At 40.2% G+C, this 19,819-nt stretch overlaps 1 long non-coding RNA gene across 2 annotated transcripts in view; it reads left to right on the top strand.

The window, feature by feature from the left end:
* LOC122801800 overlaps positions 1-19,819 on the top strand; it is a 1,337,717-nt gene that overhangs the window by 1,316,346 nt on the left and 1,552 nt on the right. The window contains exon 5 of one of the 2 annotated variants that reach the window (XR_006364806.1): positions 2,842-3,027. The exons of the other annotated variant lie outside the window; for it this stretch is intronic. This is a non-coding gene — a long non-coding RNA (uncharacterized LOC122801800). The remainder of the gene's footprint in view (positions 1-2,841; positions 3,028-19,819) is intronic. 2 annotated transcript variants of the gene reach the window in all.

Genomic DNA, 19,819 nt, shown 5'->3' with positions numbered 1-19,819 from the left:
TCTTCTTTGGGGGTTTAACTTGACTGTCACATGTGCGAAGGAGTCAGAGGGTTATGGAAAGGTGCCAGATTTCTATGACTTGGTAATGCCATGATCCAAGAGTAAGGGATGGATTTATTCTTGGCTGGTAATCTGCAGTACAACAGCTAGATGCTCCTTAGTGTCACTGGAATTCCCTAGACGAAATTTTGTTGTTTAATGTGGATAAGCAATCAGAAAAAAAGAGTAAAGTAAATAAAGACAAGTGTGTTGAGCTGTTTGTGAAAACTTTGTACTGTTGATGACTCTACCATCATCTGCTCAGCCCAGTCCCTACCCAAACTGCAAAAAGTCACACAGGAAGCCTTTTCCTCTGTTGAAACATGGTTATCCGATGCCCAATTAATACTGAACCCAAACAAAACTAGACTACTCATCTTCCAACCCACCAAACACACTCGAAACTATTCTCACTTTAACATCACAGCAAAAGACAACATCACTGTATACCCAACAGAACACACCAAATTGCTAGGAGTGGAAATAGACAATAAACTAAAATTTGACATTCACATATCCATGACCATAAAAAAAGTCCACAAAAAACTAAGAGTGTTATACAGAAATAAGCAACTTCTCACCAAAGCAGCAAAGATTTCAGTAGCAAATTCCCACCTTATCTCCACCCTACTTTATGCCTCTCCAATATATACCAACCCAAGGCAATGCGGTCTAAACAAACTAGAGACCCGCTACAACAAAATCGCCAAATTCGCCATAGGGGCATCCTACTGTAGTCACCACTGTCTCTCACTTGCTGAACTGGGCTGGCTTGAACTCCCTCACCTCCTTCAGTGGTATTAACTCTCACTTGCCCACAAACTAGTAAACCATCCACTAAATGTCCCTTCCCTCCAGAATCTACTCCAAACCTGTCGCACCACCAGACTACTAAGATCCAGCAACAAAAATCACTTGCAGATCACTAAAGCCAATAACTCTGTTGGTGAAGCACTCTTCTCTTGCGCCATAGCCAAATTATGGAACTCCCTCCCACCCACAATTACCTCCATACCATCATGCACCCACTTCAAAACTTTACTAAAAGCGCACCTAAAAACATGCTGGCTATGTCCTTGCAACTCCCACTCTAATATCACCCACCCCATCCAACCACTATCTTTCTTTCCACCCCACTAACTACCTGATTATAGCAAGCTCAGATGCTCATAAGCCTAGTACTTTTTATACAGCAGGAACTTCTTATTGTAACATTTGTTAATATCTGTTATGTACTTCGCAGATAAAGATTCTAGTTGTCTACTGATGTACTGATGTACTATGTTCTTCATCTGTAAATATGTTTGTAATTAATTGCTATGTTAATCAAATTGTTAATCGCTATGTAATCCAATGTAACTAGTGTCCATTTATTTTAACTGTGGAGCTTTTCTTCCCGGGCCTCCGCAGAAAATGGACCTACATTCAGTTGGACACTCCCGGTCAACAAATGTAAATAAACAAATAAGTAAATAAAATAGTGTATGAAGACACAGACTGCTGCTTTTCCCAAGCGGAATCCTGCACAATAAGTGAGCCCGTTCTGCTTACCATTATTTTTAATAACAGAAAAATGTTCTAAGTATGGCACAGGCATTATTGTTATACATACTTGTTGTGTCTTTCGGCTTATCCCGGTTAGGGGTCACCACAGCAGAACTCCGGTCCTCTAATATTTGGTAGTGGATTTTTACGTGCCGAGTTACCAGCCCTGACGCACAACCTTCAACGAAGGCACACCCATTCACGCATGCCTCCACACAGAAGATGCTCTAGCTGAGAATCGAACGAGACAATGTCTTGCTGAGAGGTGACAACGCTACCGCAGCACCACTACCGCAGATTATTGTTATAAATACTAAAAGTGAGTAATCATTACATTTTGCCATATCTCTGACCTGATGGTGCCTTACTCTGAGGTGGGTTTACAGGCTTAGAAGAGTTTCCAGTTTCTTCTCTTGTATTTGTTTCTGTTGTAACTTCACACCGTAGCAGTGACTCCAGGTGGTATTAGTCAGATGACAACAGTAACATTGATTGAGTGCCTGGTGTCTGATCTTCTTGTGATGACGCACAGCTAAAAATAAAAAATAAAAATATTTTGGGATAATTGTTTATATTGGAAAACTACATCCACAGTTCTGTTGTTAAACACGAGATATTACTGAAATTGTTTCACTTTTGTGTCCTTTTAGCTTTAAGATGTCTGTGAATGTGCAGCAAACAATATAGCAGGAACTGCTATAACTTTTTTAAGATCACAATAGAAGATGACTATTTCAACTTTTTAACAGAAGTATTCTAATGTACATTAGGAACTTGTAATTTTGCTGATAAGTTTTGTTTGCTACAAATCCCTGTTGAGTGACTGAGTGTTAAAATTCTTTACAATTAAATATTGATTGCTACTGGCAGAAATAGGCAGCAACAATGTAGTATTATGCTGTCTGCAAAAAAAGTTAAATATGTAAAAAAATATGTACTTTCTTCTTTTTGTTTTTCCTTTACTTTTATTTTCAAGCACTGAAAAAAGAGGGAAACCTGGTAAGAAAATTTCTAGAAGTACAATCTTCCCTAAATTTGTGGCTGTGCCTTCTAATAAGTCAGTAGTGGAATATGATCTGAACCCATAAACATTTAACAGTCAGGACTGATTTCACAGCTCTGACACCCACCATACTGTGATAGCTGGAAGTAGCTTTCTAAGATACCTTAACAAGATAACTTCACTTAACAATCAAGTTTGTCAGGTGGAGAATCTATTATTAATATGTCTTCGTATCTGTTTGTTGCATCCCACAGAATTTCATGCACTGGGACACCTTGCTTCTGGACAGAATGGCCATTGTCAAAATAAGGCCACCCAGCTAGAAGGAAACTTCCCTTCTTTTCCTGCTCCTTGAGTGCATATATTCATTTCAGAAATGGATGAGATAACAGATGAAATGCAGACATTTTGAATTGCAGCAGAGGACATAGATTTAAAAGGTAGCGATCAGTTAATTTTGAAATGGTTGCAGCAACTTGTATTACAGTTTGTATTTATTTAACATGACATATGAAGATGGATTTGCAAATGTATAATTTGAACAGGAAGAATAAGGTTAAATTTCTTCAGGAAGATACCAGTGATTTTGGACAGATATTTGAATTTAGAAATGAGACCTCAAAATTACAGTTTGAGAATGCTATATCCTATGGGTTGTATGCCTTCTCCTAAATATATTTCATATTAATAAAATGTATGCATTGTCCACCTTAGGGAAATTAGATCTCCAGCACTTGGTGTCCCTTTTTCCTAAACATTCTTTAAGGGGTTAAAAAAAACACCTATGTAATAGTTTTATCTCTTGATCCCAAATGTATTTCCATGTTTCTAAGGAATAACATCTGTCCCATGCCTTTCCTCTGTCTGTAATTGTTACATGAATATTTCATTTTTTATGCTTTCAAGTAATGTCTGTGTAGTGTTGATATTTTTTCACTTCAGTAAGTCAGCATAAATTGTTGTACCTCTACATTTTCTAACATTATTCCATTTCTCCCGAGTTACACTTGCTCTTTATTTCCAACTTTATACTTCCTCTTTTCCTTAAGCATCTTTCCAGTCCAAGAACCATCAGTGTTAAGTAACCCTTGTTGAGTAAATGTACTTTTATTCAGCCTAATTCCATAGAATACATTCTCAGGGTACCCTCTTTGTTTAACTTAACTCATTGAATTTGTTCTATGTATGTTCATAGTTGATTACTAGACTAGCTGCCCTTGCAGGACATTTTTATGCTTAGACAGTTTTCTCTATGAAGGCAATACTCAAACCCTGTACTTTGTGTTTATGAGGTAAACCCCTTAACCGTTATGCCAACCTCCCAACCTCTAAAACACAAGTAGAAGCCTTGAGGAAGGAAGATAAAAGCAGATGTGTATAGTGGGCAAGTGTGGCACCCTTTTCCCCATTTTAATGTAATCAACCTGCTGTAAGTTGTTCTTACTCTTGTTAAAGTTTATTCATATTTCAGAATCTTGGTCTTTATATTAAGTGCTCTATCATGAGTATGGGAATGAGTTAAATGCCTTATTAGATACAAAATAATCAAATCATAACCTTAATTATATGAAATTTCCCTGCCAGAGTATTGATTTCAAACTTTTGTCTTAACAGTAAGATTTTGCCTTCAGTTTTCTGAATATTTTTTTTCAGTTATTTCTTTAAGGATGTTTGCTATTATTAAACTTAAAATTGGTCATATATCTCTTGTTTCTCTCTACAAGTATCCGCATGTCTATCTTTGAACACATTCAAAACTGCTATCATATCTTTAACAGTCTTGGCAGGATCTTGTCTACAGTTTCTGCTATTCACATAAGATTATCAGCAAATACTCTAAACCAGAAACCTAGCTTTTCTTTCATGAAAAACCATCTCTAGTTCATTTTTGACTTTTAAAGCAAACTCTTTGATAACCAGTATAAATAATGCTGATGAGAATGGACATCCTAGGGAACTGCCCCTACTAAAGTTTATACTGTCACACACAAATGTATTTGCTGGTTCTTGTGCATCACTTGTGAACAGCTCAGGAGACTGAGGGCAAAAGTGAATTCCAAGGTGATTGTTTCAAATGTTTTTCTAATAAGTAAAATATTGCCTGCATGTGAGTATCATCGGTTTCCTTTTTTCAGTTATAAAAACAAGCTAGGTACCAACGGTTGCCTACACTCTGTTGCATACAAATTTGAATTGTCCTCTTTGAATCAGTTTAGGTTAAAGTTGTGTATATTTTATAGGCCTGTACTTTAGCAGGAAATGTGTTGTCTGTGCATGATAGCATTGACATATAGTTTGCCTGGGTCTTTTGTACTGTTTTTGTCTTGTGGGTCTTCCTACCCCTTCTTTAGCACTGGAGGAGACTGAAGAAAGGAAGGTAGGCAATTTTGGGAGTGTTGTCAAAAACTAATAAATAGATGGTGAAAACTTGAGCAATTATGAGTAATGAGCTGTGTGATCTTGATAAGATGTAAACTGACTTTATTACATTTAAGATAGTAGTAAGTAAAAAGGAGGAGCTATATTTTTTGAATGGCATGGACAGAACAGGATAGTCACCTTTAATTTTTATAATTGGCATATTTTATTAGTTGATTAAAAATACTGATCCAAGACTTCCCATGGCTGTAGACGAAGATTATTTAACGTTTCAGCTAGTACAAAAATCACTTGAGGATGTCTTTCATATGGACTAGGTTGCTTATGCAAAGCATGAGAAAGAGCAAACACACACACACACACACACACACACACACACACACACACACACACACACACACACACACATTGTTTGGCAGCTTGATATTCTTAAGTATAACTATGGGTACAAGAATAAGATAATTATCCTTATAGTAGACAGGTATTACAATTGCAAAATATTGACGGTTATGATTACTATGCTATAGATGGTTTATGTACATTTTGTAACTCTCTTAGAATATCTGTAAAATATAAAAAAGGGAAAAATGTTTTGAATCCAGGATTCTTTACTACTAATTAAGGCGCACTGATCATGGTATTTAAATAATGTGCATTGATCTTTGCTAGTTGCAAGGTCATGGATGTAATTTTATGAACTGTTACTGGACCTAACAAGTAACACTAAATGCTTTTCTTATCTTTGTGTAGCTGATGCCCTCACTAGACTTGTGTGCTCACTCGCCCCCTCCTCCCCCGGTCAGTGTTAGAAATTTTCTGTTATAAAATAAAAAAAAAAGATATGGTAATTCCAGCAGTATGTATATAGTCTGGGGTGGTGATGAGATCAGTCTTGGGATTGAATAATAGTTTGAGGTTAAGGGGCTGTAGTGAAGATCAGCAAGATGGTGGGGTATTTTCATAGGGGAATAAGTTACAGAACTGCCTACAGCAATCTCCAGTCATATGGGCTGCTGATAAGGCTATATGTGGAGCACAGTGGCCAGCTTTGCTGGTCAGTCAGACGAAAGGATTTTATGTTATTGTTGAGCCTGCAGTTCAGGCTGACCAAAATGGTAACAAAGATGAGCTTGGAAAATGCATACTGGAATATACTGGAGTATTAGATATCAGGGGGGAAGTATGGGGTAGATATGCTATACTGTCATTTGGCAGGTAGGAGGCTTATAGTTGAAGATGAATGACAGAAGAAGGGGAAGGGGTCATGTGTGATAGTTATAAGAAGAGAACATAAAACAGATCTGAGAAGATACTGTTTTACAGAGGGGGTAATGGGCCATAAATCACATTTCCTAAAAAACAAACGATTAGAATGGCTGAAGACCTTATTACTTTAATTAGGGGAAGCCAGCCTTCACCCTCTGAGAGACCTAGAACTGTTTTCCTTCTGATTCTTCTGGTCAGGAAATTTCTGTTTCTTCTGATTACCAGGATTTGCCCTTATCTACCTATGAGGATTCTGATGCAGAGGATTCCATTCCCTCTGCTTCCCCTCCAGAAGATTTTTCTTTTGGTGAAACCTTGCACACTCTTAGGAAGCATTTCCACTGGGAAAGCCAGGATTACTCTGACTCCAAAAAAGGCTTAGGGAATTCTTACTCCTCCCTCAACACAGGCCTTTAGCTATGCCTCCTGTCCTGGACATTGTAGATGATGCTTTCTTGGAATCTAGCCTGGCCCCAGACACTTTACCTCCAGCTCCCAGGAAACCTGACAGGTATTACAAAGTACCTGACTCTCACAAGTTCCTCTTCAAGAATCCTACTGCAGATCCAGACCATTTCTCAAGGACCTAAAGGCATTAAGGCTAATACTGCCAAAACCCTACCCCCTCTTATTGAGATTCCAGGGTTCTGGACAGATTGGATAAGAAGGTATACACTTCTGCTACTTTGGCCATTAGGGCCTTAAACTGCCAGTTTCATATGTTAAAGTATCAGCAGCATATTATGGGACTACTTAAAAAGAAAATTATGTTGATTCCTGACTGTGCTGAAAATAAAGAATTACAGGATTTAATGCAATCTGCTGAACAAGTTGGTAAACATACTTTGCAATGTGGTTTTGACTCTTTAGAAGCATCTTGCAGGACTGCTGTCACTGGGTCTGTTCTTAGAAGGCATGCTTGGCTTAAGGAGCAAAATTTGCCAGATCATGTTAAAGCTAAATTACTGGATGCTCCCTTAAACCAAGACCGCCTGTTTGGCAACAAAGCAGAAGTTGTTCTTAAAAAGATGGAGGAAAAAGCTAAATCTAGCCAAACTGTTAAAGATTTCTTGCAAGTACAGCCTCCCAGATTTAATAGGCATTGGCCTTCTAAGAACTGGTCCTTTCCTGTCTCTTGCAGGCCTTCTCAGTCCAAACCCAGGAACAGCAGACCACCTAGGCTACAGTCTCAAGGTTCTCAAGGTTCTCACAGGCCTAAGCAGTAGGGGGCTCTCACTTCCAAAGCTGGAAGTAATAAGACACCCCCCTATGGAAAAATGTCACAATGACTTAACCTTAAACCTTCCAAGCCCTGCTTAACTGCCTGCTCCCTTAGGAGGAAAGCTTGCCCTGCATGCAAAAAACTGGGAACTCATTACCCAGGACAAATGGCTTTTAAATATAGTTTTCCAAGGATACAGATTCCACTTCCACACCTTACCAACCCCAAACGGTTGGCCAGACCTACCCCCAAACCAGTGGGCAGAGGCCCAACAGCAGGTTCTCTCTCTTCTAAGTATCAGGGCTGTTCAACCTGTCCCAGTAAAAGAAAGGGGACAAGGTAGTTACTCAACACTTTTCCTGGTACCCAGAACAGACAGCTCCTGGCATCCTATCCTGGACCTCTCTATTCTAAACACCTTTTTGGTAATCCCAAAATTCAAAATGCTAACTCTTCAGCAGCTGCTTCCTATGCTAGGCAAAGATGCCTGGTTGGCAACCTTAGACTTAAAGGAAGCTTACCTGCACATTCCAATAAGGGAATCTTGCAGGAAATACCTACGCTTCAGAGCAGGCTCCATGCACTATCAGTTCCCTGCACTTCCCTTTGGCTTATCTGCTGCGCCCAGGGTATTCACAAAGTGTCTAGTCATTGCATTTTGCAGGTAAAAAAATATTCAGATATAGCCATACTTGGACGATTGTCTGATTCAGGCAGAAAGCCAGGACTTGCTATTACAACATCTGGCATTCGTAAAGAAACTTCTAACCTCACTGGGGTACACCATAAACAAAAAGAAATCTCATCTAGTACCCTGCCAACAAATTGTATTCTTGGTGGCAAGCTTGAACACAACTTCCCAGGTGGCTTACCTCACACCAAAGAAACAAGTTTGTTTGACAGCCTACTTCAAACTACTGGCCACAAAGACCCAGCTATCTGCAAGGAAAGTCCTGCAAGCCCTGGGGTTCATGGCCTCTTGCATTCTACTAATTTCATATGCAAGACTGCATATGAGTAAACTACAATGGTATCTAAAAAGCCTATGAATGATTCCTATCATTCCTTGTATAGTTTCATAGTTTCATAGTATAATACTAGGCTATCTGCCCTGGGGCATTTGTAAGCCTAGCCATAGTGATGTGGCTTTTGCCACCCCATGAAATGGCACAAGAATGTACAGAATAAATGTAGAATACTGTGCCTCTGTCTAGTAGTGACACAATGAAGGTCCCCTTATATAATAGAATTAGTTTACTGTGCCCCTGTCAAGCATTGACACAGATGTGACCCCTGGGGAAAACTTTCGATCTCCCATCCACTCATCAAGATTTCTCTTGAAGAGAGTCAGTGAGGGGCTCTACCTAATACGAACTGGGATCCTGTTCCAGAGCATGGGAAGCCTCTGGGTTATGAATCTATCCCTCCAGCATGTCCTATTCATACTTGTGCCGAGGTTTAAGTCTTTAGCTCTCGTGGTCCTGATGGATTTGGATTTTTTGAGGTGGAGCATGTCCATCAAATCCTGATTGGACATGGCCTTGTACGTCAGGCAGAGATCGCCCCTGAGCAGGCGGTGTGCCACTGAATAGAGCTGAAGTTTCTTTAGTCTGGCTGAATAAGACATATGTTGGAGACCCTTGATCCTTTTGGTGAGGTACTTCTGTGGTCTCTCCAGCTGTTGCAAGTACCGGGTGAGGTACATACCAAATGGGGCATTGTACTCAATCATGGGTCTGATGAGGGAGGAATATAGGGGTACAATGACATCCTTGGATCTGGATGTGAATCCCTTCATGATGAGGTGTGCAAGGTAGAATGTTTTTCTAACCTCTTTGGCAACGTGGGTGTCAAATGAGAGGTCGCCGTCTACTTGGGTCCCCAGGTCTCTGATTACTTTTTCCGTACTCAGTGGGTTGCTGTCTATGTGATAATTTGTGGGTACTTTGTTTTTTCCAAAAGGGATGACTATACTTTTTTTGGCATTTAGTTTAAGGCCGTGACTACGGCACCAGTTGTCCGTTTCACTGAGGCCTTTTTGTAGGATGTGTGTGTCTGCTGGTGTATCGACTATGGCTCCTAGTTTACAGTCATCTGCAAACTTTGTCAGCCACAGCCCTCCCATGTTTGCTTTAACATCTGAGAAATAAATGCTGAACAAGAGGGGTCCCAGGACAGATCCCTGAGGGACACCACTTGTGACTGGCTTTGAGTCTGACATTGCTCCAGCGATTTTAACTTTATGGGTTCTGTCCTTTAGCCAGTTTGCAACCCATCTAGTGACATAGGGGTTTACTTTTAAGCTGTTTAGCTTATCTATGATGCCTGAGTGAGATATTGTGTCGAAGGCTTTAGCCAAGTCCAGGTATGCTGTATGGACTGCTTTGCCCTCATCAATGGCTTTAGTGACTGTTTTGAAAAAGTCAACCAGATTTAAAAGGCAGGATCTGCCCTTCACAAAGCCGAACTGGGTGGGGTCAAGTGTCTGTAGGTCCCCTATGTCTCTGTTTATGAGTTCCATAATGATTCTTTCCATAGCTTTGCAGACCAGGCTAGTTAAGCTTATGGGGCGGTAGTTTCCAGGGTCTGTAGAGGCACCCCCTTGTGGAGTGGGACCACTGTTGCTGTACGCCAGTGTACAGGTACATATCCCAAAGTAAGGCTAAGGTTAAATAGCATTTTTATGTGTGGGTTTAGCTCCTCTTGGAGTTCACGTAACACGCACCCCGGGATACCGTCAGGTCCCATTGATGCTGTGTTTTTGCTTTGTTTAGGGCGGTTCTCACTTGGACATCTGAGATGACAGGGAGATTACATTCAGCTGGGATAAGTATTTCTTCTTTTGGGGGTGAAGGAGGCGAGAAATTTGCACTGAACCTGTCAGCCAGAATGTTAGCAATATCTGTGGGTTCAATGTATTTTTTGTTGTTGTGAACCAACTCTGAGCATATCTGAGGGTTTCCGCCCAGGTTTCTAACATAGCTGAAGAAGGCTTTGTGGTTATCTTTAGTGTCCTTAGCGATTTTTCTCTCAGTTTGCCTTGGATGTTTTTATGAGAGAACGTAGTTTTCTGCTAATGTTGATCAGAGACGTCTTCCCTTCATGGGATTTCGCTCTGACGTGCAGTAGCTTCCTTCTTTTGTTATACAATTTGTTTATGGCTGAGGTCCACCAGACAGGACGCTTACATTTGGTGGAGAGGGACTTGGATTTGTTTGGGATTGCATGATCCATGCATTCTTGGATATGTCCATAGAAAGCATTTGTGAAGGATTCGGCATTGCCGGATGTGGTATCCACTGGCACAATGGGCTTAAAGGATACCATCTCCTTCTTAAGAAGAGTGAAGTCTGCTTTTGAGAAGTTTTTCACTGTGGTCTTTTATGCTGGGGGTGGAGGTGGGATATGTATATCCAGGGTGATTAGTTTGTGGTCAGATCTCACTAGTGAGGGGTATACTTCCGGTGTGGAGCATTTTGTCCCCATGTTTGTGATGATCAGGTCTAGTATATTATCTCCCCTAGTGGGAGAGGTGACTAGTTGTTCCAGTGCATTTGAATTTATGAATTCCAGGAACCTTTGGGCTAGGGTATTAGGGCTAGAATAATGTACCCAATCTATGTTTGTGTAGTTGAATTCTCCCAGTATGATGGTATTTTGTGATACATTCATATCCTCCAATGTCTTCAGGAAGGCTGAGTGGGGTTCTTGAGGTTGGGAGGGTGGTCTGTAACATGCTACCAGTTGTATAGCAGTTTTGCCTATGGTTAGTTGCACCTGTATGGTCTCTGTTGCTTCATGTGTTGCTACTAACCTGGAGGTGTGGGTGTCCTTTATGAATATGGACACTCCCCCTCCCTTTGTGGTTCGGCCCGGGTTTTGGGGCCGAAAAGCATGATACGAGGTATAGCCTGGCAGCACTGGGGTGCTCTCAGGAGCCTTGAACCAGGTTTCAGTTACTGCACAGACGTCTATGTTCTCCATGCTGAGGAGTGTACCAAGTGCCTGCATTTTGAGATTTAGACTTCTGGCGTTGAGCAGCATTACCCTTAGTTTTTTTCCATTTTTGTTTTCTAAGGAGGTGGGTTTGTCTTTTGAGCCTTGCCTAAAAAAGAAAAAAAAAAAAAAAAACAGGTACCAACTGCAGACCAAATAAACGTTTTACAAAAAACCTTTACTTTGTATTGTAAGCGCTTTCATGCAGACAATCTCCGCACTTCTTCAGACAAAGTTACAAACATGTGGTACGCATTATATATACTCTACATGAATAATTGATTAATTAAACAATTTAGGACAATTAATTTTATAACAATCAAGATTCACTAATTTTCGTATAAAAAGTTCCTAAAACCAAGTTTAAAATAAACTATAATAGTACACAAAGAAAATATAATAATAATAATAATGATGATGGTAATAGCCTTAAATCTAACACCTTCTCCTATATGTAAATTTCAAATATTATTCTGTTTATTACCAGTTTTTAAAGGATAAAAATTTCCCCAATGTTTTTCCAAATGTTTCTAAACAGGTATCCTGACTTATAAATATCATTTAAAACAGCAAGATGAATAATTTATCTCAAAAGAGCTCTAAGTTTTAAGAGACATTTAATCGAACAAGTCTCATTGAGACCTGGAAAAACTTGTGCATTTGTCTTGAGTTGCCATAGCAACTCTTGTTCTTCTAGCAGCAAGTTCCAAGGACCACCAAGAAAGTTGAATTTAAACGTGTTGTTTAGGGGTAGTAATGTTATTCTAAACGACGAAAGGGTACCAAGTATATACAATCCACCGCTTAATAACCATCTAGCAGCATTTGAAAAGGTCTCCGAAATGCATTTGAGGGGCTTGCATAATAAATTTAAAAACACTTACAAAAGAGATATCATTGTTAAAGATATGATTAAATCAGTTAAAAGTCATCAGATAAGGGTTATGAAACCCGACAAAGGCGGGTGTGCAGTCCTGATGTACGAGGATGATTACAATAGACACATGGAATCTATGTTGTCTTCAGACAACTATGAAGTTATTTCCAGAAACGAGCTTAATCAAGCTCTGTTGAAAATTAAGAATACTCCAAATGATTTATTCATAGATGGAAGTCTTACTTCAGACTTATACCATTATTTGGATATGGTAGCTCCCCGTACTCCTGTTATGTTTGGAGTTCCTAAACTCCATAAAGGACTGAACAACCTTGCCTTTAGACCCATTATTGATGGCAGGCAATCGATTACATATGCCTGCGCAAAATGGGTGGATAACAAATTGAAAGGAATTTTGAAGACAGAGCCACAGATTTGTATCGACTCGTGGCATGTACTAAAAAATCTTAATACAATTCCCTTTCAAGATGAGTATAAGTTTATCACGGCAGATGTTACGAATCTGTACACCGTTATCCCACAGGACATTGGTCTTGAATGGGTCAGAGACTTCCTTTTGTTTAAGCACCTTGATGGCACAGATATTGATTTGATTATCATATTGTTGGAACTAGTGCTGAACAATAATTATTTTTTGTTTAAAAATAAAATTTACTTACAAAAGACCGGGGTAGCGATGGGCTCCCCATGTGGTGGCACATTCGCAAACTCAGTCATGGCGTTCTGGGAACGCACTTACCTGTTCAATAACAGTGCATTTAAACAAATAGTCGTTTGGTACGCTCGGTACCAAGACGACATTTTTATGATTGTTAATGGAAGTGACGATCAAGTAAAGAACCTAATGCAAAGTATGAATTCCTTCACTGCCTTTTTGGATTCTTCTTTTGTTTTGGAAAGTGAATCAATTAACTTTTTAGACATTTCAATTAGTAAAGATCTACTTAAGAAATGTTTTGTTACTAACATCTACAGAAAAGAATTGTACAGTAATTCACTTTTACATTTTACTAGTAACCATCCTTATTTCCAAAAAAGAGGCATTGTGAAAGGTCAACTGGTTCGTGCCTCACGTATGTGTTCAGAGGATCATTTGTTTTATGAAGAATGTGCACTTCTAAAACAAATGTTTTTAAATAGAGGGTATCCTAGTAAGCTTTTAGACAATGTGACGAAGGAAGTACAACAAAAACGTCACAATGGTTTACTAGCACCACTTTTACTACATCACAACACTGTCATGCAAGTGCACGATTTAAGTACAACATTGTCTAACGAGAGACCTGATTTGGAAGTTATTAATAATAATTTTATAAATTACAAATCCTGTTTATCTACCCAATATAACGAACACATATTAGAATTTAGAAATATTCTGAATATAAACTGGGAATTAATTTTGCAGGATTCCCAATGTAGTGAAATCTTAGGTTCAAAACCTTTAGTGGTCTTCAAAAGAACACCATCTCTCAAAACATTATTGGAATGTCCCTTGCAGCAACACAAAACCAAGAAAGGGATGTTTAAATGTGGACATTGCAATTATTGCAAGCACATTCAAACCGGTTCCACATTCTATATTAAAGGAGAAAAATACTACATTAACGATAAATATAACTGTCAAACAGAGGGTGTGGTTTATGTAGCAATCTGCCAATCATGTAATGTCTTCTATTTTGGCAAAACCGAACGCCCACTTACGCAACGCATATATGAACATTTATACGCTATTGCCAAGAACAACATCATTAACGCTTTGGCGAAACATATTTCAGGGAATAGAGACCATAAATTTTTATTTTTAGTGGTTCAGCAAATTAAAAAAGATCCAAGAGGTGGTCCTTGGAACTTGCTGCTAGAAGAACAAGAGTTGCTATGGCAACTCAAGACAAATGCACAAGTTTTTCCAGGTCTCAATGAGACTTGTTCGATTAAACGTCTCTTAAAACTTAGAGCTCTTTTGAGATAAATTATTCATCTTGTTGTTTTAAATGATATTTATAAGTCAGGAAACCTGTTTAGAAACATTTGGAAAAACATTGGGAAAATTTATCCTTTAAAAACTGGTAATAAACAGAATAATATTCGAAATTTACATATAGGAGAAGGTGTTAGATTTAAGGCTATTACCATCATCATTATTATTATTATTATATTTTCTTTGTGTATTATTATAGTTTATTTTAAACTTGGTTTTAGGAACTTTTTATAAGAAAATAAGTGAATCTTGATTGTTATAAAATTAATTGTCCTAAATTGTTTAATTAATCAATTATTCATGTAGAGTATATATAATGCGTACCACATGTTTGTAACTTTGTCTGAAGAAGTGCGGAGATTGTCTGCATGAAAGCGCTTACAATACAAAGTAAAGGTTTTTTGTAAAACGTTTATTTGGTCTGCAGTTGGTACCTGTTTTTTTTGTTTAATAAGTTTATTCTTCATTTTCGTGGTTCTTGCCTAAAAAAGGCACTATGGGGGTGGCAAGAGCCTTTGCCAATATCCGGAAGCCCAGTGGTGACAGGTGTAAGCCATCCCTTGCGAAGCAGCGTGGCTTGTCCAACATATCATCCCAGGCAGACAGACATTGGATCCCCTTAGAATGACACCAGTACTCGAGCCAATTGTTAAAGCTGATCACCTTGTCTTTGTATTGTGGTATCATTCTTGGTGAGGGCAAGATGCTGTTCAGGGTCAGGGTCATACCAGCCTGGGCTACATAATCGGAGAGCTCCTCTATGTCTCTTTTCATGTAGTCCAGGGAGGTACGTCTCAGGTCATTCACACCAGCATGGACAATGACGGAGTCATATTTGTACTTGCTTTGGAGTGACCTGAGTGCATGTGTTATGTGGCGGATCCTAGCCCCCGATAGACAGCTCACAGTCACCTTCTCCTTGTTCAGCCTGGTCAGTAGGACATCAGTGTGTCTGACTATGGAGTCACCTATTACTAGTGTATCAGGCAAGGTGTTTGGCCTTAAGGGCTGCGATTGGTCGTCACACTGATTTATTGAAGTATGTGTTGCATGTGTTTTGTTTTGAGGGGGTGGATTTTTGGATGCCTGCTTTGGGAGCCTCTGTTGTTTTGGTAAGTTTTTTATTAGAGCCTCTGAGTATGTCTTTGTGTTTTTATGTGTTTGGTTTGCAGTTGTGGTAGGTCTATGTGGGACTGGGATTGTTGTGTGTGTGGTTGCCATCTCCTCCTGTCTGGTCATGCCAGCCCTTGGTTGAGAGAGTTCAGCCTCCAGTTTGGCTATATAGTTGCATCTCTCACATGTATTTGTGTTTGTTGGGAGGAGGAGAGGGTTGTCTGTGTACATGAGACAATTGTAGCATTGTCTCAAGATGCCCAGATTGACCAGCTGAACTGGAGACGACACCAGTAATCTACCACTCGACATGCTAGAACAGTATACGGGAGTGGTATACCTTTAAGGGAAATGGGTATTCACAGGGGTGGTAAGTAGATGTAGTGCTTTACTTAGTACGAGAGTGCTTACTTAGTAGAGAAGTATTGAGAACAAGTGCTAGGCTTATAAGACAGTGAGAAGTCTGGTTATACTAAGAGTAGAGCTTCCTTAAGGGAAAATTTGAAGAGCAGACTTGGCGGAGCCAGAAAAACGTTAACCTTGTTTAACTGGCGCTTACAGAGTTCCTTTGGTGGGCAGAGGCCTGCTACCACAACAAGGGGCTCCCATTCACTGTACCCCCTGCTGCCCAAACCCTAACAACAGACACATCAGACTATGCATGGGGGGCTCACTTGGCAGGACAGTGCATTCAGGGCAAATGGAACCCGAGTCAGATGCACCTGCGTATCAATCAAAAAGAAATGTTAGCTGTACAGAATTCCCTGACAGCCTTCAAGGACCACATTCTTCCAGGACAATTATTGGTAAAGACAGACAACACCACTGTTATGTGGTACATAAACAGGCAGGGGGGAACCCATTCGTACCCTCCCTGCAGACTAGCCATGGCTCTGTGGAACACAGCCTTGAGCTACCAAGTGCACCTACAAGCTCAATTCCTGCCAGGCAAGCTAAATTCACTGGCAGTTGACCTAAGCAGAAATCTTATGGACCCACATGAGTGGAAACTGGACCCAAAGATATTCAACCTTTTGAGAAACAAATGGAGGAATCCAGAGATATACCTGTTTGCCTCCCCTCAGAACTACCAATTGGACAGATTCTGCACAAGGATGACCCACAGTCAAGCTTGGAAAGTGGATGCCCTGTCCTTCACATGGGAAAGCCTCTCAGTTTATGCCTTTCCCCCTCTGCCTCTCCTCTTGAAAGTTCTGCTAAAGATCAAACAGGACAAACCAAGGACAATACTTATTGCACCAGACTGGCCACGCCAGCACTGGTACCCCCTCTTGCGCAGTATGTCACTGCTGGAACCATGGCACCTGCCTCAGACCTTTCCCTGCTGCCCCAGCAGGAGGGCCAGATTCTGCACCCTCAGCTTCAAACTCTGAACCTTGCAGCCTGGCTAATTCCCTGAGCTCTCCAATAGCATCCCTATGTAAGCAGGTGCTAGATGTCATTCTGGAGGCAAGGAGGCCTAGTAATAGAAAATCCTATGTTGAGAAGTGGAAAAGATACTGTTCCTAGAGCCAGACTCAAGGGATGGGCACAGTGGTGTCCAGCTTACCGCATATTCTTCAGTACTTAACAGAGATGCTCCACAAGGGCCTTTCCTTCTCGTCAGTTAAAATTCATGCCTCTGCCATCTCCGCACATTATAATACTGAGCCACCCCTCTTCTCTCACCCCCTGCTAAAGCAATTCCTCAGAGGGGCCAAAAATTTAAGACCACCCAGGAGAGCCCCTACTTCAGCCTGGGACCTCAACTTTGTATTGGAAAAGCTCACTCTACCTCCTTTTGAGCCAGCTGCAACTACAGAGTTAAAATTCCTTTCTTGGAAAACAGCCTTCCTTCTAGCCATCACTTCAGCAAGAAGAGTGTCTGAATTACAGGCCCTCATGGCAGTGGAGCCCTTCATCTTCCATGCAGACAGGATGTCCCTGTAGACCAATCCTTCTTTTATGCCCAAGGTGGTGTCTAGTGTGGCCCTTAATCAGTCCATTCATTTGCCTGTTTTTTTCCCAAATCCATAAAACAAAGGGGAACGAATACTGCACTCTTTGGATGTGCACAGACAACTTAGATTTTATTTGGACAGGACTAAGCCTCTCAGAAAATCTGAACAGCTGCTAGTTGGCTTTGCTGCAGGGGCAGAGGGGAAGGCCATTTCAAAGCAAACCATTTCTAAGTGGATAGCCCATTGCAATCATTTCTGCTTTAAGCACCATGGAAAACCTACCCCACAGGGGATAAGATCACATTCCACCAGAGCTGCATCTACCTCTACAGCCTTTCTCAGAGGGGTCCCTACCAGGGACATCCTAGAAGCTGCTACCTGGAGCTCTGTACATACCTTCACCAAGCATTACCACATGCCTATTTTTTCTAAATCCAGAGCTGGTTTTGCCACTGCAGTCTTGCAGGGCGTAATAGCTGGTCCTAATGCTCTCTAACTTCCTCAGCTTTGGAAATCAACCCAAATGTAATGACTGCAACAGTGAAACATGAAGAACATAGTACAGTTGTGTGCACTTACCATAAATGTAGATGTTCGAGTGTATTCACTGTTGCAGTCCTGGTAACCCTCCCTCCAGCCCCCTGACTCTTCTCTTGGCTATACCTTTCTTCTTGTTTAGTGTATTTCTACTTTCTGGTGTATTTGCTTTTTGTTGGAGGTGTCATCTAACATAGAATTGCTTCCCATTATGGGGGCACCTGACATCTGGGGCAAGAAAAACTGATGGAATGGCGTCGGCTGCATGTGAGACAGCATCCGGCACAGGGATCCAAGACATTGATATTAAGGCTGGTTGAGGGCTACCTGCAGGCAGATAACCCAAATTTAATGACTGCAACAGTGAATACACTCGAACATCTACATTTATGGTAAGTGTACACAACTGTACTTCTGCTGACATTGCCTCAACAGAAAGAGACAAGCCAGGTGTAATTTGCAGCTATTTTGTAAACTAGCAGGCCTCCTGTGTATGGCAGTAGGTGTCTTATTGAGAAGGTGCAGAGTAACGTTCATTAAATCAAAAAACAAATAAAATCCACTGGTCACTCCATTTGGTACCTCGGCTATTTGCCTTCTCGGTGTATGACATCAAAACATTTCTTGTGTTTTTTATACAGGAAAGAATTAAGGGAATTAGAGGTGAAAATGATTTTGAATTATAGAACTTTATGTCCTAGGAGTTTGAATCAGGAAGTTAATTTATGTATTTCAGTCCAAGTTATTCTAAGTTATTGACAATTTTATATTTGGAAAACTAATTGTATTAAATAGATAATTTATTAAATATTTATTAACTATTAAATAATATTTGATTGATTAATTATGTGGTTAACTGGGTTCTTTCCTGTATAAAAGCAGTTAAAAATTTTGTGATGTCATATCCTGAAAAGGTAAATAGCCGAGATACTAGATGCTGAAATAAAAATGAAATACTAGTCGAGTGACCAGTGGATTTTTTTGTTTTACGGTTTGCTCATTTGTTAGTGTTTTGTGATGACACTCATTACACTCAGAATTTCCTTCTCTGTATGGCAGTAGATGGCTTATTGAGATGGTACAGAGACTTTCATTCTTCTGGCACACAATCTGACACCCCCATCTACGATAACAAGACTTTGAGAATAGCTGAGGAGTTCATTGCCATGAATAAGGAGATGCGGCGTTAAAGCAAACTGGCTTGCATTATTAATTGTCTGTGGACTTGGGGAGTGTTTGTAGTTGGAAGCGGAGACACAACTGAGATAAATGGTGAAAGCAGCAGTTTCAGGAACTCTTAAATGTATTGCAAAGTGTTGTAATTAAATATAGTTTGGTGTTTTTGCAAAGGATCCTCTCTCACCTTTGGTGACCGAGGATCATAGTGTTTTGGGTGAGGGATGACTGGAGGTTTGGGGGAGGGTTGCTAATCTGCAGATGGAGATCTGCATGCCTTTTCCAAGGAATGGGGGCAAAATTATATTTGTAGTGCAGCAGAACTAGGGAAAAACTGTTTTGTAATGTTTGTGGAGGTTCCACACTTGCTAAAAACAAACACTAATTTGCAGAGAGAAACCCCCCTAATTATTTTGGGGAAGGTTAAGCAACAGTACTGTGCCAAAGATATCCTGCTGCACAATTTTAACTGATTCCAAACAACCAGATAAGGAACAGTCACACCAACATTACTAGGTAGTTCCTTCGTTGGCATGTACAGTTGTTTCAGCCTGCATAATAAACTTAAGCTTAAGCCTGAGCTTATTTTTTCTTTGACTTTTTGCCCAATGCTTGCTGATTGTCAAGCCATCTCTGATCAGGCACAGCCCATTTGTTCCTGTTTAGGAGGGACAGATGTGCCCAGTACCATATAAAGGCAACAGCC

The sequence above is a fragment of the Protopterus annectens genome, chromosome 5.part0 (genome assembly GCF_019279795.1).
Source record: "Protopterus annectens isolate FY-2018-M chromosome 5.part0, PAN1.0, whole genome shotgun sequence".
Lineage (NCBI taxonomy): Eukaryota > Metazoa > Chordata > Ceratodontiformes > Protopteridae > Protopterus > Protopterus annectens.
This window is presented reverse-complemented; position numbering and strand designations above follow the sequence as displayed.